At 44.9% G+C, this 26,623-nt stretch overlaps 1 protein-coding gene across 2 annotated transcripts in view; it reads right to left on the bottom strand.

Annotated features, from left to right (window-relative positions):
* The window catches only part of LOC137534312 (zinc finger protein 585A-like), a 63,209-nt gene that overhangs the window by 9,539 nt on the left and 27,047 nt on the right, over positions 1-26,623 (bottom strand). Inside the window, exon 2 of one of the 2 annotated variants that reach the window (XM_068255753.1) lies at positions 20,634-20,669. The exons of the other annotated variant lie outside the window; for it this stretch is intronic. The gene's annotated coding sequence lies outside the window, so the exon portion shown is untranslated. The remainder of the gene's footprint in view (positions 1-20,633; positions 20,670-26,623) is intronic. 2 annotated transcript variants of the gene reach the window in all.

A 26,623-nucleotide genomic window follows, 5' to 3' on the forward strand; every position in this document is an offset into this window, starting at 1 on the left:
ATACAAGATTTCTTTGCAAGCTTTCGAAACGTTAAAGAGAACCTGAGCTGAAAATAAAAAGTCAAAATAACTATACACCGGTCATACTTACCTCCTGTGTAGTCTACTCCTCAATCTCTTTCTCCTCTCCTGCGTCCCATTTGTCCACTGTGATCAATGGAATTCTCTGTCCTCCATTTTAAAAATGGCCATTACCCCCTAACAGCTTCCTGGTCAGCGCACTGTTAAACTGTAATATCACCCACTTGAGCCATAAGGAAACCTGTTACACATTCAGTTGTAACTGACAGCTGCTGATATATAACTGACAGCAACTGGTATATTTCACTTCTGATAAAATATTGTCAAAACTGGAAGGGATCACTGTAACAAGAAAATGGTGAGCTTCTGAGAGGAACTGATGGTGAGGTTGGTATATAATATTTATTTGCAGCTACGCCATGTGTTTATTTTAAATAATTTTTCTCACTTCAGGTTCCCTTTAAGGTTTCTTATTTAGGCATAGTAGAAACAGTAAAGTGCTGTACTGTGTTAGTCATCAGTAAAAGCAAGGAGTTTTGAACCAGGATGATACCATTTATTAGCTAACTTAGAGATGAATAAACAGTAAGAACAGTAAGCTTTCGGCTTATAAAAAGCCTTCTTTAAGCATAAAACAGAACTGGATCAGAACGGTACAAAAGTCATGTAACCTACAGAGATTTATATTACTTTTGTAGTCTTTTGATTCAGTTCTGAATCATGCCCGAAGAAGAAACTTAAAGTTTTGAAAACTTGCAAATAAATCTTGTACTGTTAGTCATTAAAGGTATCACCTAAACAACTTTTGTTATGTCTTCAGATTCTCTCCTTGGCTAACAACTGCAACTTTACACTACTTGTGTTTCAAAAATCGCAAGCCTTTTCAAAAACAAAATGGATCACAGCCGTTGTGAGAGGGACCTCAATGTCTGGATAGTTGAAGTCACCCATAACTATGACATCACTTTTACTTGCAGGTTTTTCGGTCTGCTGTAGTAGCAGTTCTTCTATAGCATGGATATGTAGCGGCCTATAACTCACCCCAATAAGCAATTGGCAACAGGTACTTCCACCATGAATTTTTACCCAAAAAGTACAATTCACAGTATTCACCTAGTTTATCATTCATGGCAGCTGTAAAATAATTTTTAACAAAAAGAGACAAACCCCTCCACCTTTTCCCCCTGTTCTGTCCTTCCTAAACACGCGGGTCTTGCAGCATTTTTAGACTTATTGCCCTCCAATACAAAAAATAGGATCAGTGTAAAATCTCTTTTCAATTCAGAATCAATTTTAGAATCAATTTATTTGGCTAAGTAAGTTTGGACTTACAAGGATATGGACTTGGCAGTCACTTAAAGTGGATCCGAGATGAACTTTTACTCATTGCATAATTGTGTTCCTTTCCTATTGTTTACAGGGCATTCCTCAGGCCAAATACTTTGTTTTTGTTTTAATACTCTAATTCCCTATAAACTAAACAAGCCACGCCCACAGGTTTTCAGAGAGCCAAGGCACTTTCAGACAGTAGCAAGGGCTCATGGGAGCTCAGTCTGGGCAGGAGGAGGGGGAGGTATTACTAGCCAGAGATTTCAGAGGCAGAGGGGAGAAGGGGGGGATTAGGTTTTTTGCTCAAGATGCAGATAAGCCTGCCTCTGTGTAATGTTTACAAACAACATGCTTGAAAAAAAGGGGGAGAACCGAGAGCCCGATATGGTGTAGTATGTTAATAAGGTGATGTCTGATGCAAACACACATAATGATTATACTCACAAGGACCGGTCGCCTCCAAGGCAACCACTAGATAAGCAGGCGGGGAGAATTGTAACCTGACCCCGCTCAGGGTTAAGAAGTCGCTCTCTGTAGATAGAAGGAAATGGGGATACACCCCTCCACCAAGGGTGGACTCAACAATTATGTGGTATAACAACAGAGGCGCCAAGTAGAGTAAAATTAATTAAAATTGTTAAAAAGGGGGAAGTGGGTGGACTCATCTCCCTTCTTTTGTAGTTTTGGTGCATCTTCGGGTGCTTGTATCTAGCGTTCAGCTGGCATTCCCTTTTTTTTTCTCTTTTGTTTCCCTTCCCCAGCTCCCTCCAAAAATTGTTTGCCTGAAGAAGCGGGACTGTTACCCGTAAAACGCGTTGCACTTTTGGAGCTCATAATAAATGTTACTTTAAACTTGAAGTTACCTGCCCGTTGTCTGGCCATTTTTTCAGAAGGGAGGTGAGTCCACCCACTTCCCCCTTTTTGACAATTTTAACTAATTTTACTCTACTTGGCGCCTCTGTTGTTATACCATATAATTACAAACAACATGGCTGCTGTCAATGTATCACAGGAAGAAATGATTATATTCTATTAAAGCAGTTTTCAGCTAGATTTGCTGTGTAAACTATCTAAACTTTAGCTAAGATATATAGACAAGTTACTTGTTATAGTTTGTTTTTCATCTCAGATCTGCTTTAACAGACACAAACAAAACAAAACAATACAAGGACAGACAGTGTATATATATATATATATATATATATGTTACAAGTCAATGACAGTTTGTAAGATATAGTTGCAAGTGAACAGGGTGAGAAGTGTTCATTTTCAGTTCTGTGCTGAATACTTTCAAGTCCTAGCAGACTTGGTGTGGTTCTGCATTAAGCATGGCTACCACCTGAGAGAAAAAGCTGTTCATGTGTCTAGAAGTTGCAATTGACCGGAATCTTACTCCAGAAGGCAAAAGCTGGAAGATGGAGTGAGCAGGGTGAGAGGGGTCAGAGGCAATCTTGGTCTCTATCTTTCCACACCTACTAGCGTAAAGATCCTGCAGGGAAGGTAAGCTGCAGCTTTCTGGTGTTGATGATGCACTGCATTCATAGATGATGTCATGATGGATTCAATGATCGCAGTGTAGAACTGCACCATTACTTTTTGAGGTAGGCTAAACTTTTTCAACTACCCTAGGTAGTACATCCTTCGTTGCGCTTTCTTGAGGATAGTGACAGTAATATTGTCCCGTTTTAGGTTATTGGAGATTGTGGACGCAAAAAACTTGAATATCTCCACCTGGGTTATTGTAGATCCATTTGTGGTTAAGGGGGGGTGCTAGGGGTGGGGGAGAGATCTCCTGAAACCTATTATCTCCCTGGTTTTAAGAGCATTTAGTTCCAATTTGTTGCAGCTGCACCAGGAGGAAAGCTGTTTCACTGGATGCCTGTATGCAGACTCGTCCCCATTTTGTATGAGACCAACTACTGTTGTGTCATCTGCAAACTTATGAACCTTTACGGATAGATCTGTGGTGATGCAGTCATTGGTGTCCCGTGAATAGAGCAGTGGGGAAAAGCACACAGCCTTGGTGTGCACCAGTATTGACCGTCAATGAGCTGGACGTGCGTTTTCCAAGTCTAACGTGCTGTCTCCTGTCGGTTAGGGAATTGGTTACCCATTTGTAGATGGATTCAGGTATGTGTACCTGTATTCCTGTACAAGTCTTTTTTGAAGGGATTTTACTAACCAGACCCCCCCCCCCCCCCCATAAGGAAATTGCAAATGCTGTACAAAGCGCAGAAGCCCACTAGAGAGAACGATTTGGAATTATTTGTGAATTGGGGAAGTACTGCGATATACTCTGTCGTTCCTGGAGCAATCAAGAAAAGGCCCTTATTGCCTTGTATAGCAATCGTTCAGCGTCAAGCTAAAAATTGATGCAGGCAGCTCCTTTGCGATCGCTACGCCATCATGACACTGCTGTGGAACCGTTCCCATAGGGTTTGCTGGCAATCACTGCGAAGGCACTTCTAGTGGGCTGTAGCCCAAAAAGCACTTTGTCATTACTCTGGAATCGCTCTGGAAAACACTGCTAAAATCGCTACATAAAAGGGATTCACAAAACCCAATCACTATTTTTAGTGGGCCTCAGCCCTAATGCAAGTAGACTGCATTATTGATCACATTTCAATTTTCAGTATAATTAAATTACAACTGCAGCTCTGGAGCAAATTACACAATGCAGGCAGTGACTGGAATTCGGTTCACATTAGCTTTTGTCAATGGAACCGGCCGTACGGTTCTGTGGTCGGACAAAAAAAGCAGCAAGACCCAATTTTCCGGACCGTTTTGCTCAGCGGAACGGAAAGTTTTGCAGCACAATAGGAACCTATGGAAAATGGACGTTTTACAGCACACTGCCTGAAAAATCGTTTTTCAGAATCCAGATGGCTGGATCCGTACAGCCAGCTCCAGATAAAAACGCAGATCTGAACCGGGCCTTACAGTCAACCCATCTATTATGTCAAGAAAATCTGAAGTCTTGCATGGCTTTTTTGTTGTATTTCTGGGAGCTGGTTTGTTTCTCCCTTCTATAGCCCCACATTGTTCTGCTGGCATATCATAAACCTCTAGTACCTAGCTTCTCAGCACTGGTACACACCCCAGGGGGTACTTCTCTAGGCATCAGGGGGCAGTACAGTAGAATCTCACTATAGTAAACTCTGATATAGTAAACCTTTGGCTAAAGTAAGCTCAGTCCCCAGGTTCTAGCCGTGCACCTGCATGAATTATTATTTATTGTATTTATAAAGGGCCAACATATTACGCAGCGCTGGACAATAAATACATACGATACAAGGATGACAGACGTAACAAGGTTATACAACATAGGACAAAGCAATACAAGGCAAATGATACAATATACATGATTATGCGATCTTAAAATGGTTAGATAGGCCCGATAATAGTAAGTACAAGGTGGCCATAGGAAAGGAGCACACAATCATGTAGAATACACTAGGTAAGGGAGGACCCTACCAAAGGCTTACAGTCTAAAGGGAGGGCAGATGGACACACTAGGTAGGGCTGTAGAATAAGTATTCAATAGAGTTAACTGTGTGGAAAGGGTGGGTAGGCCATCTTGAAGAGGTGGGTTTTGAGTGTTTGCTTGTATTTATTAATATACAATGTATGAAGAATCCCGATATAGTAAACTACTTGTCCAGGTTCATTGGAGTTTACAATAAAGCGATTCTACGGTAACTTGCCAAGATCAATCATCAGCGGTTATCTCACAAATTCCAATGGTAAATACAGAAGAGGAGACAATGCAAAGATCTGACCAGCAACAATATCTTCAGTAAGCTACTCCTACTCCAAAAACTGCATACATTGCCACAAAGCAACGGCAGAGGGTATAGAGTGTTTGTATTGCTGTCCACTATAAGCACTATGCTTTCTGCACTTTTCAGCAGCTGCAGGCTGTTCCTTCCCAGTTTGTAGCTTTTCTTTAGGTATAATGATTGTCAGGTTAGTGGCTATCTGTGTAATAACAGGCTAAGCTCAGTGTATTTTCTCATAGCTGCCACATTACTGCACATCCATCTGGTGTCTGCTGAAACAATGCCACCTGTCTCAGCAGGCCATAGTCTGTAATGATCACGGCTTTGACCTAAGCCGTGACATTTTTCATGTGTAATACAGTAACTTTTCCCTACCCTAAAAGCAAAAAAAAAGTCACAGTAGTAATGACATGCTTTATTGATGCTAAATATAATTTTGTTTAATAAAATACGAGGTATCTGGAAATATTAAGCTTCATGCAAGCAATAAGATACTCCTAAAATGCATTACTTGTGAAAAAAACTGTACATTTAAATTTTTATAGAAAAAACACTTCACTTTAGCAGTATAGAAAAAGTAACTTTGGGCTATAAGGGGTCAGCAGTGAGGCCTTGTTCACATCATACCGGTTTTGCATGCGCATTTCGCTATCGCGTATGATGTGCAACACACAAGAATGGCACAAGTGCATAGACAGCAAAGAGCTGTGAAAATTTAGCCGTATGTGTCCATTCGTACTGCATTTGCAATTTCGTATAAAATGCAGACAACATTTCGGGGATAATCGCGGTGCAATTCTCATTCCAATGAATGGGAATTTCAAAATGCAATCATCAGTAAAATTGCAATGCAAAATCTCAATCTCTAGGCGATTTCAATCAAGGTGTAAACCTAGCCTTAAGGTGGCCACACGCTACACAATCTGACTGTACTGTCAATCACCAATCATACCACCTTTATGTATATGTATAAAAGACTACCTGAGTAATGTATCCAAGTCACCGTGAATCTATTGCTGTTATAGTACATGGCTGTTGTTACGATTGTATACAATTGTATTACCCATTCCTAATATTACTGATTCTTCTATTTGACTTACCATTTTCAGCCTCACTCCTGCAGCACAGCAGCAGCCATCAATAAGTATAGTTTTATCAAGTATAGGTGAGTTCAGGAGCTGTGTCATTCCCAGTTACAGGAACTGCTGGCGCAGGAGGGAAAGAAAACATGGCACGCTTACTACAAATGCACTCATCCACAACAGTGGCTGTGCTACGGGAGCTTGGCTAAAGACTGGGCCACTTCCAGGAGAATGCATTTTACTGCCCTGTAGATTAAAGGGGCACTATGGCAAAAAATTGTAAAATGTGAAATAAACATAGACAAATAAGAAGTATGTTTTTTCCAGAGTAAAATGAGCCATAAATTACTTTTCTCCTATGTTGCTAGGTAGTAGAAATCTGACAGAAGTGACAGGTTTTGGACTAGTCCATCTCTTCATAGGGGATTCTCAGCAAGGTTTTTATTCTTTATAAAGATATTCCCTAAAAAGGATTTAAACAATGATGCTGGCCAGCTTCCCTGCTCGCTGCACAGTTTTTTGGCAGTTGGACAGAGCAACTGCCATTCAGTAAGTGCTTTTCAAAATAAATAAATCCCTAAGAATTCCCTATGAAGAGATGGACTAGTCCAAAACCTGTCGCATCTGTCAGATTTCTACTACCGACTGGAAGTGACAGCAACATAGGAGAAAAGTAATTTATAGCTCATTTTACTCTGGAAAAAACGTACTTCTTATTTGTATATGTTTGCACATAGTTTAAATTTTACAATTTTTCGCCATAGTGCCCCTTTAATAAAATGAGGAGCAATAATGTAACTGGAGCGATGCTGGAGGAAAGCAGGAGAGCAGGAAGGTAAGAAGCTAAAAGAAAAAGTACCTTATAAACATGTAGTTACAGTTAGAAACTTTTGAAAATGTAGGTACCATTAAGACATCTCCATTCACAGAAATAAGATAATATTCCTTTACCCTGATTGATTTCCACATCTTTGGAGAAAGTCATAGGAATGCATTTCTAGATTCACCTGTGAATTTTCTTGTTTAGCATTTCATCCTTATCACCCGTGTCTGATAAATTCTTAATAATAAGTTGTGAATGGGGCTTTGTAAGCAGTTGTGGAGAATTGGGAGAGTTTTTGGTGAGATCATGAAATGAATGGTGCTTTTGAGCAAAGTAAAGTAGAAAAAGGTCCATACAATTGACATATTGTCACACAGCAGTTTCTGGCTGACCTGACCTCAGTGAAGACACCCAAAAGGAAAATACCTGTATCTGCAGATGGTAGGCTGTCAGACATCACTAGCTGATAAATGATCTACACAGGAGACTATACACAGTGCAAAGTAATGTCTGCTAAAAACGATCAAATTATCAGCCAAGAACAAACATTTGTCAGCTTCAGTAGTGATTGCAGAAGAGGTCTATGGCGAGCTTTCATCCATGTGGTTACATATAGCATATTTGATTCATTCTCGCGATGGCATACACCTACATAGCTTAAAGAGCTTATTACTGGTCCATACTTCAGCATAATGTATCCTTTCAACAAAAAGATTCATTAGGTGCCTCCATGGAGAGTCCTGCTGGAGCCCTAGTGGCGGAGTTTCTAGGAATTTTAGGAGGGAGGAATCAGGGAGGAAATACCACCAGACTGATCTCAGCTGATATACTGGCAATGTGGCAGAGATCCAGCAATGCTCAAGAGACTTCTTTTACTACCAGTAGACCTTGTTATAAATATGCAACGCTCATCAGAAATTCAGGCCAAACATTCTGTCTGAACAGAAGGATATCTCACAGACATAGACAATGGCTGCTGCTGTACATGCTGAGCAGAATACGTCTGCTGTGTGCCATTTCTGCAGACCTACAATACTGTGCAAATGTTTTAGGCAGGTTTGAATGTAATGCAGTAAATCAAAGTACACATTAGATCAGAGCTCCCGAACCGTGTCCCCAAGGCCCACCAATAGTACGTGTTTTAAAGTAAACCACAAACATTCACAGGTGGGGTAATTAGTGTCTCGGCAGAGCTGATTACCTACCTATGTGGATTTCCACAAAACATGCAATGTTGGTGGGCCTTGAGAACAGGGTTGGGGAACACTGCATTAATGGACACTCAACCAAGGCAGATGTTCAAGGAGGTTGAGAATCTAGTGTGAGTAAAGGTGTCCTCCGACATTGCATAAAGATCTGGTATACTGCCCAAACCCATTGTTCCACCTTACCCCTCCCACCAGAAGCGTTCTATTATGTGCCGTGCCGTCTTCCCTCCTACCCCCTCCATAACAGATGCGTCTCTAGCCGGTACACTGGCACACACTTTTTGAAGGAACTCAACAGGTAGGTTCTTCCAAAGCGTACATTTTGAAATGGCTACGGCCAAATTTCGGCGCAGGGTGAAGCAAAAATACAGCTCACCCTGCTGCAGGCAATCGTTGGCTGGCATTGATGCTATTCCCCTCCAAGGTGACACAATTCGGGGTGGGGGAGGGGGCAAATACTTAATTCAGGTACCAGGTATTGCCAGCGGCCAAATTACTTATTTTCCTAACTTGAGCTTTGGCAATCGCCAGTGTCAAACTGGTCACTAATCGCTGTAATTTTCATTACGGCCTATGGCGGCACCCAAATAATCGGCGCAACGCTGCACCGAAATTAGCTGATATGCTTCCGAACATCTTGAAGAACCAGCCATAGGCTGCCTCCAATCCTATCTCTTCATTGAGATTAGGGCTCTGTATGGGTCATAACATCACTTCCAGGACTCCTTGTTTTTATGCTGGCTGGAGACAGTTCATAATGACATTGGTTGATTATTTGGGATTATTGAACTGCTGCAGAATAAATTTGGAGCCAATCAGACGCCTCCCTGATGGTATTGCTTCACTAATGCCACATGAGAGATAAGGATCTGCTTGGCTTTCTCAGCACTGAAAGCAATGGCCTAGGGCTCGATTCAATAAGCATTGCTGCATTTGGTAATGCAGAAAACAGAAGAAAACAACAGATTTTACTGAACATTTTATCAAATGTATATTCACTAAGGCTGTTGGCGCATGGCAAGCTTAAATTACCAACCACTGAGGTAAATTACTGACTGTGCGGTAAGCACCTCAATAACTGTCAATTCACAAAGATTAGAGCAGGGGTGCCCACACTTTTTCGGCTCGCGAGCTACTTTAAAATTCGCCGAGGCCAGGAGATCTACCAACATTTAAAATACTGAACCTAGCATTAAAGGACTTCCGAGGCCAAAATGTCTAAAAAAAGCAAAGTACCTGTAAGCTGTTTAAATGCACGGAGGACGCCGTCCGCGCCCTCCGTGCAGTTCCGCCGGGTCCCCTTCCTGAGATCGCCCCCCGCGCCGACCCCGACCCCCCAGGCCGGGTCAGGCTCTCGTGCCGCTCTCAATATGGCCGCTTCCATTGGCCGCGGCTGCGCAGTCCGCCTGGCCGCGAGTGCGGCTGCGCAGCTCTACGGCCAACCCCCCGAACCACGCACTGTAGCGTGGATCGGAGGGGTTGGCCGTAGAGCTGCGCAGCCGCACTCGCGGCCAGGCGGACTGCGCAGCCGCGGCCAATGGAAGCGGCCATATTGAGAGCGGCATGAGAGCCCGACCCGGCCTGGGGGGTCGGGGTCGGCGCGGGGGGCGATCTCAGGAAGGGGACCCGGCGGAACTGCACGGAGGGCGCGGACGGCGTCCTCCGTGCATTTAAACAGCTTACAGGTACTTTGCTTTTTTAGACATTTTGGCCTCGTAAGTCCTTTAAGAATGCTGGTATACTACTATACAAGTCATGTATAGTCATATAACAACGTGAAATGCTTAGTTTAGCATGGGAAATGTTGGTAGATATCTTGGATTTGGCTATCAGAATTGCACCTTGCACCACAACCATGACTGACATAACACACACACACACACACACACGACTGCTGGGGTACACACACACACACACTCTGATGACTGCTGGGGTACACACACACACACACACACACACACACACACACACACACACACACACACACACACACACACCCTGATGACTGCTGGGGTACACACACACACACACACACTCTGATGACTGCTGGGGTACACTCTCTCTCTCTCTCATGACTTCTTCCCACCCCAGCATATTTGGCAGCACACAGTCTAGAATCTTTCCCCACACAGTCGCATAAACCCCCCTCCCCACCCCAGCATATTTGGCAGGCTGGCAGCATATACAAAGAATCCTCTTCAGTGCCCACATGTTTAGCTCACTTATCCACCGCCCCGCACATGGCTTCTAATGACCCCTTCCCCCTGCAAATACAACTAGACTAGGCCTCAGAGTCAGCCCCGCAGTAAGGAATACACCCCACCCGACCCAACCCACCAACATAATTTCAAATTGCCCACCTCGCAGCAAAGTATCCGTTCGCCGAATCGCCACTTCTCACAGGATGGCGGAGCGGTGGTTACTGGTCTCGTAACGACCTAAAAACCCGCATGACCTGGGGGGGGGGCGTGGTCACAACGCTATCATAGAGGAGGGAGAGGAGATGGTCACAATTGGCTCCTTTCCCCCTTCAGCCACGCCTCTCCGCTTCAGCCGCGCCTCTCCCCTTCAGCCGCGCCTCTCCCCTCAGTCAGCCGCGCGCTGGGAAGTATATTCTGACAGCCGCGGGAACACAGGAGGCAACAGCGCAGCTAAATTTGACGAGATGCGGCCAAGCGGCCGCGATCTACCAAATAGGCGGTCGCGATCTACCGGTAGATCGCGATCGACCTATTGGGCACCCCTGGATTAGAGCATTCTGTAAAACCAAATGAGAAGTGAGGTATTTATCTTCAGGCTACAGCTGTCGATATCCAACACTTGTTCAATAAAATGTTACAGACAAAAGAACCAGCCAATAGAAGACACCCCATCCTACTAGTCTCTGAATTGATGCCAATATACTGTCTACTGTCAGTGCCTGTTTCCACTGCAGCCGCACGCGTCTGCGAGACGCATGGCGGCACTTCTGGATCTGGTGTTACACTGACGAATCCCATGAGCCGTGCCATGCACGGCTATGGGATTCGCACAGATTCAGATGGAAAAGCCAGCCGAATCGCTAGCGCAAGCGATTCGGCCTGCGGCTCCATTACTCCCTATGGCAGAGTTTACCCGCACGATTTGCCTGCGGGGAAACTCTGCGGATTCGGCCTGGTTTCCGCGCAAGTTGAAACAGGCCCTTAGGAGGGACAAGTTTCTCTTCCTCAGGTAGCAGAAAAGAGAGCCTGCAAAGGAAGAGGTTTCCCCTGCAGCCCTTTAGATTTTAACACTTTAGACTCCTGCTCCAAGATGCTGAGGAAATCATTCAAGAACGTGTGTCTTATGTTGATTGTAAGTTAATGTATACTCAAGACCATAAAAAAATAAATGTTAAGGACATGCAGGTCTAAAGGGATGCCTCTTACTAGTGTAATGCTGTCACAGCACAGAAGTGGAAGAACACCACTGTAGCAGAACACAGCTTGCTGCCAGACCTACTCCACAGCTTCTACTTACTACCAAAAAGGTGTTAGCGAATTGTTTTTCATCTTCATGAATGCTAAAAGAAAACAATGGGCTCTATTCACAAAACTTCTCATACATGACTTATGTATCACCTAATTAATAAAAATAACCTTTCAGCACATTTACAAGCAAAGTAATCACTCAAAGTAAATTGCTCCTGATTAACTTCATTTCAATATTACATTTCTTACCTTAATTATACTATATGTTTGCTCTTTGGGCAGGATTAATAAGGGCTCGTTCCCACTATCGCGAATCCGCATGCGTCCAATGCATGCGGATTCGCACATGAAATGCAAGTGGATGGGCCTGTTTCCACTGTAGCGTTGTTGAGGTGCGCTTTTTTCAGCGGTAAAAAAACGCACAAAAGAGCCAACGAATTCGCCTGCGAGTGGAATGCATGCGAATCGCCGCTAATGTATTTAATAGGAAATTCGCATGCGGCTATGGTATGCGAATTTTCATGCGAATTCGCAAGCGAATTCGCATAGGTACCAATGTAAATTCACACAGGCAGTGACATGGTTAAAATCGCATATACCTTCACGCATGCAAATTCGCGGCAAAAAACGCAAGGGAAATCGCATCCGCATGCGATTTCATCAGCGGTGGAATCCAGGCGATTCTGCACCGCAATAGTGGAAACAAGCCCTAAAGCTTTTTCTTCTGTTTTCACCTTATCTATGTTACATTTCTAAGCTCCCAATGTGTTTTTCTGTGTAAGGTAATTATCTATGACATTTTTACCAAACAGGTCTTAGGCCCCATTCAAACTAGAGCATTTTGCCGGCGATTTCGGCAAAACGCTCAAGCACTAGCGCTTTTTAAATCGCTAGTGCAATAATAACCTATGTGCCTGTTCTCACTTGGGTGATTTGCGTAAATCGCCAGCGATTAACGCAAATCGCCCCCTCCCCCCCCAAAAAAAAAAAAATTGTATCCGGCACCATTTTCAGGTGATTTCCTGGCGATCGAGTTTAGTGCTATAGAAGCGCTAGCGGTTTGTAAGTGTGAATGGGGTTTTAGTGAATCAAGCCCAAAGTTGATTTCCAGAAATGCAGCCTCCAACTTTCAAGAAACCTCCACTGTGCTTCACTGTTACCTGCAGACACTCATTACTGGACACTCACGCCAAGGCTCTTACCACACGCCAGTCTGTTGAGCATCCTGGCCATAGTAGGATGGCGTTTCCCTGTTGATGCTCCAGTATGTAAATGTTTGACTGCGTTAACTGTATGGAAGATCATTGTGAAAATGTTACTTTTACTATAAGAGATATACATTATTGAAGGCAAATGCAGCATATGTTGTATAATTTTAACTTCGCAACTGTGATTGCGATTTTATGGAGCTTGTGCTTTGCAATTCTCATTTGGATGATAATTGTATCGCAGTTACATTAAAAAATGCTGTATGCAGCATGTTTGCGATTATTGCAAACCGCAAGTGCTGCAGTGAGAATAATCCCACAGGGACCCATGTCACAGCGCTTTGCAGATCGCTGGCGATCACTAAAGCACTGAAATGCTGCAGGAAAGCATTCCAGTGTGAATTAGCCCTTAGACAAGTATTGCAAAATTGTATTAAAACCGAATATGATAGGTCAGACTGACCACACTGAAAACTGTGCAATCTCACTCATGTGAATGGAGATACACTTTAAGCCAGAAATGTCTTGCCTTGGGGGGAGAATCTATGTCACGTTATGAGAATAGTCGTTAGAGTATATCACACGATATTGTGGTGTGTGAAGGTGGGTGGTATTTTAAACAGAGAGGGAAGCCTTTAGTGCAACACATTACTGGCATGTGAAGATTTCTCCATCACATATCACAGCGGGTTGCTGTGCCATATATTTTATATTACTAAGCTTGGAACAGTTTTTTTGACATAGTACTGGAATGGGAGGACCTCCATGACAAGAATTACTGGGATGGGAGCAGTTCTGTGACAAGCATTACTAGGAAGGGTTGTGACAAGCATTACTGGGATGGGAGGAGTTCTGTGATAAGTATTACTGGGACAGGCAGAGTTCTGTAACAGGCATTACTGGGATTGAAGGAGTTCGGTGACAAGCATTACTGGGATGGGAGCAGTTCTGTGACAAGCATTACTAGGAAGGGCTGTGACAAGCATTACTGGGATGGGAGAAGTTCTGTGATATGTATTACTGGGACAGGCAGAGTTCTGTAACAGGCATTACTGGGATTGAAGGAGTTCGGTGACAAGCATTACTGGGATGGGAGCAGTTCTGTGACAAGCATTACTAGGAAGGGCTGTGACAAGCATTACTGGGATCAGGGGAGGACTGGGACCTTTTGGCCTGGTAGGACAACACAAACTAGAGGCCCGTTTTACGGCATCCCTAGCCTAAAGCCATATCGTTCTTGTGTGCGAATCTTCAAATTGTGATGACTAACAGCCCCAGACACACACACACACACACACACACACACTATGTACCTGATTCCTAACCCCATTTCTCCGCACAATCTACCTGTCTGTGTCTAATGCCTAACCTTAAAGAGAATCTGTATTGTTAAAATCGCACAAAAGTAAACATACCAGTGCGTTAGGGGACATCTCCTATTACCCTCTGTCACAATTTCGCTGCTCCCCGCCGCATTAAAAGTGGTTAAAAACAGTTTTAAAAAGTTTGTTTATAAACAAACAAAATGGCCACCAAAATAGGAAGTAGGTTGATGTACAGTATGTCCACACATAGAAAATACATCCATACACAAGCAGGCTGTATACAGCCTTCCTTTTTAATCTCAAGAGATCATTTGTGTGTTTCTTTCCCCCTGCAGCTATCTTCCACTGAAGTGTCAGGCTTTTTCTTCCTGCAGAGTGCAGACAGCATCAGTATGTGAAAGCCCAGCCAGCTCAGAGGAGGATTTATCCAGCTTGTAAAAGATAATAGAGCAGAGAGAACCTGCCATAATGTAAATAACACACAGGCAGTGTGCACAGAGGGGCCTGGAGGGGGGAGATGCATCACAGAACCACAACACTGAAGAACTTGGCAGCCTTCCAGACACAGGCCGACAAGTCTGACAGGAGAGAGATAAGTTGATTTATTACAGAGATGGTGATAGTAGAACGTGCTGCAGTAAGCCAGAGCATATTAGAATAGATTTTGGAACTTGTAGGATGGAAGAAAACCGGATGAAATTTTTGTTACGGAGTCTCTTTAAAGGAGTTATCAGGCTTTTTTTTTTTTTTTTATGAAAATAAGTGCTACTTACCCAGGGCTCGTCCAGCCCCAAGCTCCCAGCATGTCCCTTGCCGCAGCTCTGCAGTCAGCTGTTTGCTGCCGCTGCCTCCCAGCCCCCGGCGATGACGTCAGGCCGACTGCGCCTGTGCGAGCGGCGCTGTCAATCACCGCCACATGGACCAGAGCGTACTGTGCAGACGCAGAACTACTGCGCCTGCGCAGTACACTCCGGTCCACGTGGCGGTGATTGACAGTGCTGCTCGCACAGGCGCAGTACAGGCCGACATCCAGGTCGGACTGGTGCCATCGCCGGGGACTAGCAGGCAGCAGCAGCGAATGGCTGACTGCAGAGCTGCGGTGAGGGACATGCTGGGAGCGTGGGGCTGGAGGAAGCCCCGGGTAAGTAGCACTTATTTCATTAAAAATGCCTGATAACTCCTTTAAACAACCCCCCCCCCACACACACACACACACACAAACCTACCTACCTGGTGATGCCTAACCCCACTCCTGCCCACCCACCATACAAACTACTTGTCTGACACCTACCCCCCCCCCCCCCTCCAACTACCTGTTTGACAGTGCCTAACTGCCTGCCTCCCCCCTTCCCTGCCGCCAATCACACCACAAGAAGAAAAAACGTTCCCCCTCAGGCCAGGGTCAGAATGGGGATGATTATCACACAAAAAAAAACCTCAGAGGGCACTGGCCTGGGCAGAGAATTGAATTTGAAGTACAGAAACAAAATTTATAAAAACCACCTTCTCCTCTGGCAACCTGGACCCGACCTCCTCTATCCTCCTGTCTCCTCAGTCCTACACCTCCTCCTCCTCCACAGCAGCAAGCAGCTATAGGTGGCATCTCCAACTCCCAGCCCCCAGAGTGTCCGACTCCTCCAGCCAGGACAGCCAGCCAGCCACTCGTAGCCACAGCTCCAGGCCCCCAGCCCCCCCAGCACAGAAAGCTGAAGAGTGAGACAGCTCACTCCGACGACACCGCAGGCACAGCAGCACGTTGCGGGCGGCAATGGCTCCAGGCGGGGGGTGGAGTCAAGCAGGGTCAACCCACCGGGCCAGAGAGGACCTAAGCTATTTGTGTCCTTGTGCCGCTCACATCCACCGCAGGTGCAGCCACGCACAAGGGCACACCACGGCCGGCCGCCTCAGACCCTTCTCTGATTGGATACTTCAACTTGCTGGGAAATATCGCGCGAGGTTGCGATCCCCACTGCGTACCTGTCACCTGTGGTATGTCTGCGGCCGCTGCGTATAGCAGAGGCCGGCCCTAATTACTTAAGATTCGGGCGGCCCGGGGGGCAATTGCCCCCCGTCCCCCTGGGCCAGTCCTCCCCTGACTGGGATGGGAGGAGTTTTGTGATAAGTATTACTGGGACAGGCAGAGTTCTGTAACAGGCATTACTGGGATTGAAGGAGTTCGGTGACAAGCATTACTGGGATGGGAGGAGTTTTGTGACAGGCATTACTGGGATGGGAGGAGTTTTGTGACAGGCATTACTGGGATGGGAGTAGTTCTGTGACGGGCATCATTGGGACAGGAGGAGTTCTGTGACAGACATTACTGGGGTGGGAGGAGTTCTATGTCAGGCATTACTGGGATGGGAGGAGTTGTGTCAGGCATTACTGGGATGGGAGGAGTTCTGTGACAGGCATTATTGGGACTCGAGGAATTCTGTGACAGACATTGCTGGGATGGGAGGAGTTCTGTGACAGGCATTATTGGGACTCGAGGAATTCTGTGACAGACATTACTGGGATAGGAGGAGTTCTGTGACAGGCACTACTGGCATGGAAGGAATTCTGTGACAAGTATTACTGGGATGGGAGTAGTTCTGTGACAGACATTACTGGGATGGGAGTAGTTCTGTGACAGACATTACTGGGATGGGAGCAGTTCTGTGACAAGTATTACTGGGATGGGAGGAATTCTGTGACAAGTAATACTGGGATGGGAGGAGTTCTGTGACAGGCATTACTGGCATGGGAGGAGTTCTAAGGGACCCCAGCAAATCAAATGTTCCCCTTGTGTGGGGTGATAGATCAAAAACCAGATGACACTATGTAAATGCTTTACGGCATAATGTATATATTCTATTTCAGGTTCTTCTGTATATCCAACAAACTAGGTATACAGTTATTATACACACTCATATACAGTATTTCTATACACGTACATACATTCAGAACACGTAAAAAGAAACAATAACAATATTAGGATGGTATTAGTTTATTGAAATTTCAATAGGAAATGAAATTGCCTTAACAAGTATTACAAAATAAACATATTTATTGATTTGTGACATGAACTTACGTGTACCTGCATCCAGCACAGGCCTGAAAAAAAGTGCTAATTAAACCAAAAAATGAATTTGCACGTGCTTATTTAATACATTTTTTTGCAACGTATCAGCCTTTGCCTCTTTGGAAGCAAGTAAATCCTCATGGTCCATTTTCAAACATTTATTTTATGTTTTCTGGAAACCTTCAGTGGTGATTACTCCTGGCTAGTATACCACTTTATGGGTTTCGAGTACTTTATAGTTTCACATCTATAGAATCTATATGTCTGCCTAAGTGGGATCCTCCCGTTTCTACAGCGATTGCTTTAGTGGTACCCTATCCTTGTCACATTTCAATCATTTTACTTGACTTACTCTATTAGCTCTTACTTTTACTGTACTTTATTCTTGACTAGGCTTTCTAAAACCAGGTTTCTGTGGAACTCTAAGGTTTGCTAAAGACCCAGCAGGAATTCCCTAGCATTTTCCCTACTGGTGAGAGAGGACTCGGGGTGAGTGCTGACTCCACTGGAGGGGTGAGAAAGTTTTCAAAATTTACCTCCTTAAGGCTGCCATACACTGGTTGATTGCCACCAGATCGACCAACAGATCCCTCTCTGATCTAATCTGATCAGAGAGGGATCTATTGGCTGCCCATACACTGCACACAGATTTTAAATTGATTGCAGCATGAAATCGATTCACAGCCTGTGGAGCTGCCACTGCCTCACCACCTCTGCTCCCCCAGCCAGCAACAATACATCACCTGTCCGCCGGCGCAAGTCCCCAGGTCCATGCTGTCCCTGTTTCCGGCTTGCCTACTTCTACATCTTCTCTTCACTTCCTGTCCCATCCTGTGACAAGCCGGAAGTTCAAACAGTAGCGGGTGCTCTACTGTTTGAACTTCCCCTTCTCACAGGACGGGACAGGAAGTGAAGAGCTGCAGAAGGCCAGCAGGAGAAAGGGACAGCACGGACCCAGGGACTCTTGCCTGCGGACAGGCGTTTTATTGCTGTGTCGGTCGCCGCCGAATCTGAAGCAGCTAACGAAGCGCTCCCGACCCGCCGGTGATCGAGCAAAATTTTCCGCCTGGACAGATCGACCGAATCGATCAATTTTGGATGGAAATCATGCATTTGCTCAGCGTTTGCGCTATCAATTTCACAGCAGATTCGATCACAGTGATCGAATCTGCTGTATATCGTCAGGAAATTGACATACTCTATGGGCACCTTTAGTATCTCTCCACTTATCTGCTCATCCCAGGGTCAAGCCTCCCTACTGCAATTGAAGTGGAAATAAAGAAATCAAGCTGGTAACTACAACCAATTTGTTTATGCAAATCTCTTGAAGCGAATGCAGCACAATTAACATTCATTTTAGTGTCGCTTATTCACATTAATGAGTGGCACTAAAATTACAAGCAAATAAGAGGCAACATTAAAAGGAGTTGGGGAGTTATACCACATCAGCAAGGTCTCTCTCAGGCAAAGAATTCAAAGCAGACTGGGGTTCCAAGATGTGTGGCAACACTGAGGACTGCAGTGCCAAGGGAACTTGTAAGACAGTGCTGTACAAGTGTATCGTTAGTCTACAGGCTAAAATTGTGGCTGACCGTTTCATGTCACAGGTCATTCGCTATGACAAGGTTGAGCACAGCAAGAAGACAACCACATTTGCGATGTTTCTCCCAGGCAAAGATTTCGAAGCAAGCTGAGGTTTCAAGATATGCTGTTAGGCATTTGAAGAAACACAAAGAAACAAGCTGTAGAGACAGTGGTCGGAAAAGAAAACTTGGTTTACTTTCATTTGAAACTGGAAGATGTCACACAGAGACATCAGCTCAGAACTGGAAGAGACCTGCTTTGGACTGATGATTTAGAATGTGAAATATTTGGCTATAGCAGGAGTTATGTTTGCTGAAAGACTGAAAGGCGGTACAATAATGAGTGTCTGCAGACAACAATGAAGCACGGAGGAGGTTCTTTGTAAGTTTGGTTCTGCATTTCTGCAAAAAGACTTGATCAGGTTGAGTCCTCAGTAGAGAAATACAAGTAGATACTTATCCTTCATGCAATACCATCAGGGAGGCGTTGAAATTGGCCCCAAACGTATTCTGCTGCAGGACAATGAACCCAAACATACAGCCTATGTCTTCAAAAATTATCTTTAGCGTAAAGAATAAGGCCAGGTCCACACTCGTCCGTGTACAGATCGGATCCGTTTAAAACGGACCCAGTTTGGTAAAAAATTCCCACGCCTCCGTTTTTTACCTTTTTTAATATATTTGCAGCATACATTTCCAGTCCATGGAAAGTATGCCCGGGAGGGGGGAAGGTGCCGAACTGGAGGGGGAAGCAGCCAGGACAGGGGTGACAGCAGTCGGCAGGGAGGGGGGTCGCTCTACCCCTCCGTCTAGGTCACCCGTCCCTGCTCCCCTCCAGCTATTTGCGCAAAAAAGGTGTTAAATGTAATAAAGGCAACGAGCGGGGCGCACTTACCTTCCTCTCTTGCATTCCACTGCTCGCGGCTTGACTTCCTGCAATGTCACCCTCTATACTTTGGAGGGCGGCATTGCAGGAAGTGACACGGCAAGCGGAGGAAGTAGGAGAGAAGGTAATCTTCCCTGTTCGCTGCCTATATTACATTTTAACAACTTTTTTGCACAAATAGCTGGAGGGGGAGCGGGGACAGGGGACTCTGGTGAGAAGGGGGGGTGCCGACCGCTGTCACCCCCGTCCTGGCTGCTTTCCCCTCCAGCATGGCGGCCCCCTCCTCACCCTCAGGCTGGGACACAGAAACTGATCCATTTCTGTGTCCAAAGATGCCGGTGTAGAGGGAGATCCGTTTTCTTATTGATTTTCACTAACTCTCCGTGTATACGGGGTCCGTGAAAATCAAGCAAATCCAGACCGTATGTTCAGTTTTTCAAAACGGATCCCTCGGAACGCAGATGGATCAGTTTTGAAACTGAGTGAAGAAGGCTGCTATTTTTAACATTGGTATCAGTGGCTCCGATTTTGATCCAGGCGAAAAAACGGAGCCACGGATACATTTTTAAGTGTGAACTTACTCTGACAAGGGTTCTGATTTATCAAAGCAAGTGCAAGGCAAATTCGGGCAAATCTAGCATAAAATAGGTACAAAAGTGGATCTGTTGCTGAGGAAAAACATCAAGAATTCCAAATTGCACTGGTTTTTGATAAATCTGTTCCCAGGAGTCCGGAAAGTGGTGGCATAGCCTTCATGGAACCCCAATCTCAACATCATTCAGTGTGTCTGGGATTCCATAAAGAGACCAAAGGATCTGAGGCAGCTTACATACACAGAAGAATGGCATCGATTTCCCCAATATGTTTGGAACAACCTACCTGCCAAGTTCCTTCAAAACGTGAGTGCGAGTGTACCTAGAGGAATTAAAGACATGTTGAAGGCAAAGCGTGGTCACTCTATATATTGATGTGATTACAGTGTATCTTCTTTTCATTAACTTTTGCATTGTGAATTCATCAATCAATAAAAATAAACTCAAAAGACATCTGTACCCTGTAAAAAAAAAAAAAAAAAATGGCGGGTAGGCTCTGGATCTGTTAGTGCCTTCCTAGTCCTCTCTGCATCCCCTCAATCCACTGTTGGGCCCCCCATTCCAAGTCTTTGACTGCAATTCCGAAAACAGAACAGCTCTTCACTGCGCATGTGCGAGTGTTGGCTCACACATACACTGTAGGAAGCTGCTAGTCTTTGGCTGTATTTGGAGAAGTATTTCTGAGGAGACCCAAAGACACAGCCAGCAGGAGACTGAAAGAGGGCCTAGTGGTGGAACAAGGGAATGCAGAGTTGAACAAGTCTCTAGGTTGTTTTACAGAGTCTGAACATTATATATGTTACGGCCAGAACCCGAAGTCTGGCCACTTCGGGTTCTGGCCGGTTACAACGCGAAGTGGCCGGCTGATCCGGCCAATATACAAAACGGCCATGAATTTTGGACTTTGGCCAGCCAGAACGCGTTGTGACTTACCGTGGCCGGCCAAGTCCCGAAGTTTCCTGCACCGCTCCCCCGCCAGCTGCTCTCCTCTCCCCACCGCCAGCCAGGAAACCCCGCTCACCGTTCCTCCCCCGCTGCAGTTATAGACCTCAGATCAGGGCGACCGGACCGGGGAAGCAGAGAGAGGCAGAGCAGCTCACACGCGACCCGCAGGATGCATACACTTCAATGCAGAAGTGACATCATTGAACATTTCCGCATTGAAGTGTACGGGTCCGGGTGGGTAGAGTGCGCGCTGCTCTGCTTCTCTCCGCCTCTCTGGTCGCCCTGATCGGAGGTCTGAATAGCGCCTCCAGCAAAGCTCCCCCAGCCCAGCAAAGCACCCCCAGCCTAAAAGGCTCCCAGCAAAGCCCACCCCCAGCCACTATGCAAAGCACCCAGAAAAGACCCCCCCCCCCCCAGCCATGCAAAGCGGCCCTCCCACCCACCATGCAAAGTGCACAGCAAAGCACCCAGCAAAGCCCCCCCCCCAGCCATGCAAAGCCCCCCCCCCTCCCCACACCATGCAAAGTGCACAGCAAAGCACCCCCAGCCATGCAAAGCACCATGCAAAGACCCCTACCCCCAGCCATGCAAAGCCGCCGCCCCACCACCACCATGCAAAGTGCACAGCAAAGACCCACCCAGCCATGCAGAGCCCCCCCCACCCCCCCGACCATGCAAAGTGCATACCAAAGCACCCACAGCCATGCACAGCCCTCTAGCAAATACCCCCCCCCCATCATGCAACGCGCCCAGCAAAGCACCCCCAGCAATGCAAAGCCCCCAGCAAAGCACCCCCCAGCCATGTATCCCCTCTCATCTGTAACTAATCACCACTGTAATTTGATCTCTCCCTGTGCCACCTGACACAGCAGAGCAGCTAATTTAAAAGCACAGGATGTTAACAATATGTCTGCTCCCAAGAAAGCAGGATGTAGACACACTGCAGATTTATTTCAGGATTTGCATCAGCTGTAACTAACAAATGCTTTTCTTTAAAAAGAGTATTATGCGGTTGTGTGTATTTCAGAGCAGAGAGGAAGTTCCCAGTGCCATTCATGGTGCTAGACAGTACCAGGGATGTTCTGGGATTTGTGCGTTTTGGACTTTGGCTGACTGACCTTGGCCGTTTCTAGAACTGGCCGGCCAATGTCAGAAATTACCAGCATTTTGGACTTTGGCCGACGTCAAATCGGCCAGTTCTAGAAACGGGTATTTCAGTTCTAGAAAAGGCTTCAGGAAACACCACAGCACTGAAACTGCCCTCATCCAAATATGCAACCACCTGCTCATGGCAAGAGACAGAGGAGAGTGCTCGATCCTCATACTGCTAGACCTTTCTGCAGCCTTTGACACAGTTGACCATGACATCTTGATAAACAGGCTACAGGAATACTGCGGCATTGATGGCATAGTACTTCAGTGGTTCCAATCCTTCTTGAGTGGCAGAACCCACAAAGTGTCTATGGGGCCCTTCCTGTCCACCCCTGTAACACTTAAGTATGGGGTGCCCCAGGGCTCAATCCTCTCTCCCCTGCTTTTCACGATTTACATGCTACCGTTGGGAAAACTAATCCAAAAACATGGCCTGACATACCACTGCTATGCAGACGACACCCAACTATATCTTTCCTTCAAGCCTGGTGTGACAGACCCAACTCTAACTATAAACGCCTGCTTACGTGAACTACAGCAATGGATGAATGACAACTGGCTGAAACTAAATGCAGACAAAACTGAAGTCCTTCTGATTGGAGGGCAGAGCATGATAACAAAACAACTTAACTCGCAGTCCTCACCACTGGGAATAGGAGGCACGGATCTACGCAGCTCTGATCATGTGCGTAGCCTGGGAGTTCTAATTGATGGGGATTTAAACGTCAGAACTCAAATCTCTGCTGTGGTGAAATCATCCTATTTTCACCTGAAGAACATTGCAAAAATCAAGCACCTCATATCCCCAGAAGATCTGCCAACCTTAGTCCACGCCTTCATCACATCCCGACTGGACTACTGCAATGCTCTCTACACTGGCCTTCCAAAAAAGGTCTTGTACCGCCTACAGCTGATACAGAATACTGCTGCCAGACTGCTAACCAACCAACCCCGTCACTGCCACATAACGCCAGTCCTGCATTCCCTTCACTGGCTACCTATAGAATGGAGGGTCCTATTCAAGATCGGCCTACTGACATTTAAATCCCTGAATAATCTGGGCCCTGGATACATGAAAGATATGTTACAGCTGCGTAGCAATCCCCGCATTCTCAGATCCACAGGTTCTAATAATCTAGTCATACCCAGAGTCCACTTGGAAACTTTTGGTCCCAGTGCCTTCTGTCATGCTGCCCCTACGTTTTGGAACTCCTTACTTCAACCGATCAGGACATCCCCATCCCTGGACGTGTTTAAATCCAGACTAAAAACCCACCTGTTCAGTCTGGCATTTGCAGAAATATAACTTTTGTTTTGTGAATACTTCATCCTACTACTTACTGAATCTGAGAGAACCTAAGCACTTTGAGTCCTATGGGAGAAAAGCGCTATAGAAATGTTATTGTATTGTATATTGTATTGAAAGTAACACAGAGCATATATTGATATTATTTTTGCTACACAACAGGAAGCATGAATGCATAGATTATAAAAGAAAAGCATATCCTCATCTACCATTTATACAGTTTTGCAATGGCTGAGACATTATTATTATAAATATATATATATATATATATATATATATATATATATATATATATATATATATATATATACAGCTATAACCAATTCTGTGGTGCTGTAAAGAGCAAGAAACAAATGTGAGGTACATAATAATAAAGACACTGGTATCCACAAAATGTAGACACCAGAACATAATACAGCATTCATAGACAAAGTAATTACAGAGACAAATGTGACATGATGAACAAAAGGCATAGAAAATATCAAGACACTAAACTTTAAAGAGGGAGAGATTCCTGCCCTCATGAGCTTACAATCTAAAGGAAGACATCACTAGATCTCTGTATCATAAGATCACTGTATGCAGAGACCATGCCATGCAGCAAGCACAATGTACAGAGCAGGGCTGTTAGTGAACATGTAGTTCTTAACATAACATAACAAATATAGAAAGTTGTATTGGTATGAGATTGATGATATATGAACTGTCTCAGCCACTCTAGCTGAGCTTGTGAACTAGGAATTTACGATACCTCTGGGTCAGTCCTAAAGACAAGGTCTGTGAGCAATGGAGTAAACAAGGATCCTTATCTTACCCCATTTAGACGGTCTGTTTGTATTAAGGCATCTTAATGACGTATTTATGCTTGAAAAAAATATCTGTTTTCCCTTTTGATGTTGCATGTATATAAGCTGTCTGTACCACCAGCTTGCAAACTAACAGGATGTAAACCTGACGAAGGCTGCAAGGCCGAAAGCTTGTTTATTCTTATTCATTTGTAGTTAGCCAATAAATGGTATCATCCTGATTTAAAACTTCTTGCTTTTACTGATGGCTAACACGGTACAATACCCTACTGCTACTAATGTAACTTAATGACAGTATGTTTGTTTAGGCTGAAGTTCCTCTTTAAGGCTGATCATTAAAGAGGAACTTCAGCCTAAACAAACATACTGTCATTAAGTTACATTAGTTATGTTAATTAAACTAGATAGCTAATATAATATTGTACACACCCTCTTTTAAAAGAAAAGACAAGTTCCAACTATCTTGTGTCCTGATCACCCCTCCCAGTTGCTAGGCAACGAGAACAACATAGGAAATTCCATCATACTTTGCACAGCATCAGGGGAAAAATGCTCGGGCAGTTTTCTTTGATGGTGCGGAGCTTAGCTGCTGTGCAGCTAAAATTGAGGCTTTGGTAAGAAAAACAAAGTTCTGATGCTGTGAAACCGTTAATAAAACACCAAGCCTTTTCAGTGCTGCTGAGTAGATTTTCAGTCTGGAGGTTCACTTTAAGTCATGACACGCACTGCTTTTTTATACCGGAGGTATTCCTTAAGTGCTTACAGCTGTGTCCCTGCTTGGGGTTTATGCACTCACAGTATTTCTGGTTCTGGTCACATCCAGGGAATATTAGTTATGGTATAATCCTTGAGTCATTAATGAATCTACCTATGAAACTTAGAACTCTTTAGTACGGAGTGGTGATAGTAACCTCTTTGAGATACTGCTAAGGTTCAAATGGTATTTTCAATACTTAATGTAAATGAAAATGTAAGCAAATGATCCAATGAAGAGAAAGTCTGATGGATATTTAAATGTATTTATTATATTTTAACAAGCGATTAAGTAGACCCAGGTAGCAGCATCCTGCATATAGACTCATTTCCCATGTTTAGAAATCACAGTTTATACAGCGCTATATAGAGTACACAGAAGTATTAATAACAGTCCCTGCCCCTGAAGGAGCTTACAATCTATAATTCTATTATCTGGACTAGAGTCATAGATTTGAGTACAGCTTACATAGGCATTTGGACTGTGAATTATTACTGATAATTAAAGAAGACCACCCACAATCATCTATTAGGATGGGTGATAGTGCCTGAAAGTTATACTTACCTCATAAGCCATCACCAAAGCTTTTCTGAAATGCAGAAACACTGGTGTCTTGCACGCCTCTTGTGCACCCCCCAACACACACACATTTTTTGGCTGCTGCTCTCCACAGAATTGTATGGTAGGCTGCCAATAGCTGCTAATAACTTCAAGAATGCAGAAGATAGAATAATATGCGTTTGAAACATGCTGAGGCTCATCGAAAGGAATGGGCTGCAATGGAGTAAGTATTGCCATCTCCACTGTAGCGCTCGTCCTTTACCTTCTGACTACAGACAGTTGATGGGTTGTTTGACTGTGACCATGTGACACTCACTTTACGTTGGTCACACTAATTGTAAGGGGGAGGGGCAATTTTTAGGCCTAATTAAGTTTTTGCTGGGGGAGGGGGACCCATGGTTGTAGTTATACCCATTTTCAATCACCCTTCCCATATTATGCCCTTTATATATGCCAAGCCCCTCTATGTCATACATACAGCCAAGGCATGGCTCCGCATTGCCACGTCACTTTCCTCCTTACATAAGGCTTTCTGCTCCACACTCCGGCACAAACTCTGTTCATGTGGTGATCACAGCCCAGCAGACGACATTGTATTAATATAGGTGATCAGTAAAAAGAATTGCCGGCAACTGTCCAGAGGGTCCGTTGCACCAGAGCAAGGAGGCGACTTGGCTGCAGTGGCGAGCTGTAGCTCCACCCACTCGCACGAGCGCCAGCATAATTTCATTATTACACAGCGCTCCGTGAAG

Source organism: Hyperolius riggenbachi, chromosome 10 (assembly GCF_040937935.1).
Source record: "Hyperolius riggenbachi isolate aHypRig1 chromosome 10, aHypRig1.pri, whole genome shotgun sequence".
Lineage (NCBI taxonomy): Eukaryota > Metazoa > Chordata > Amphibia > Anura > Hyperoliidae > Hyperolius > Hyperolius riggenbachi.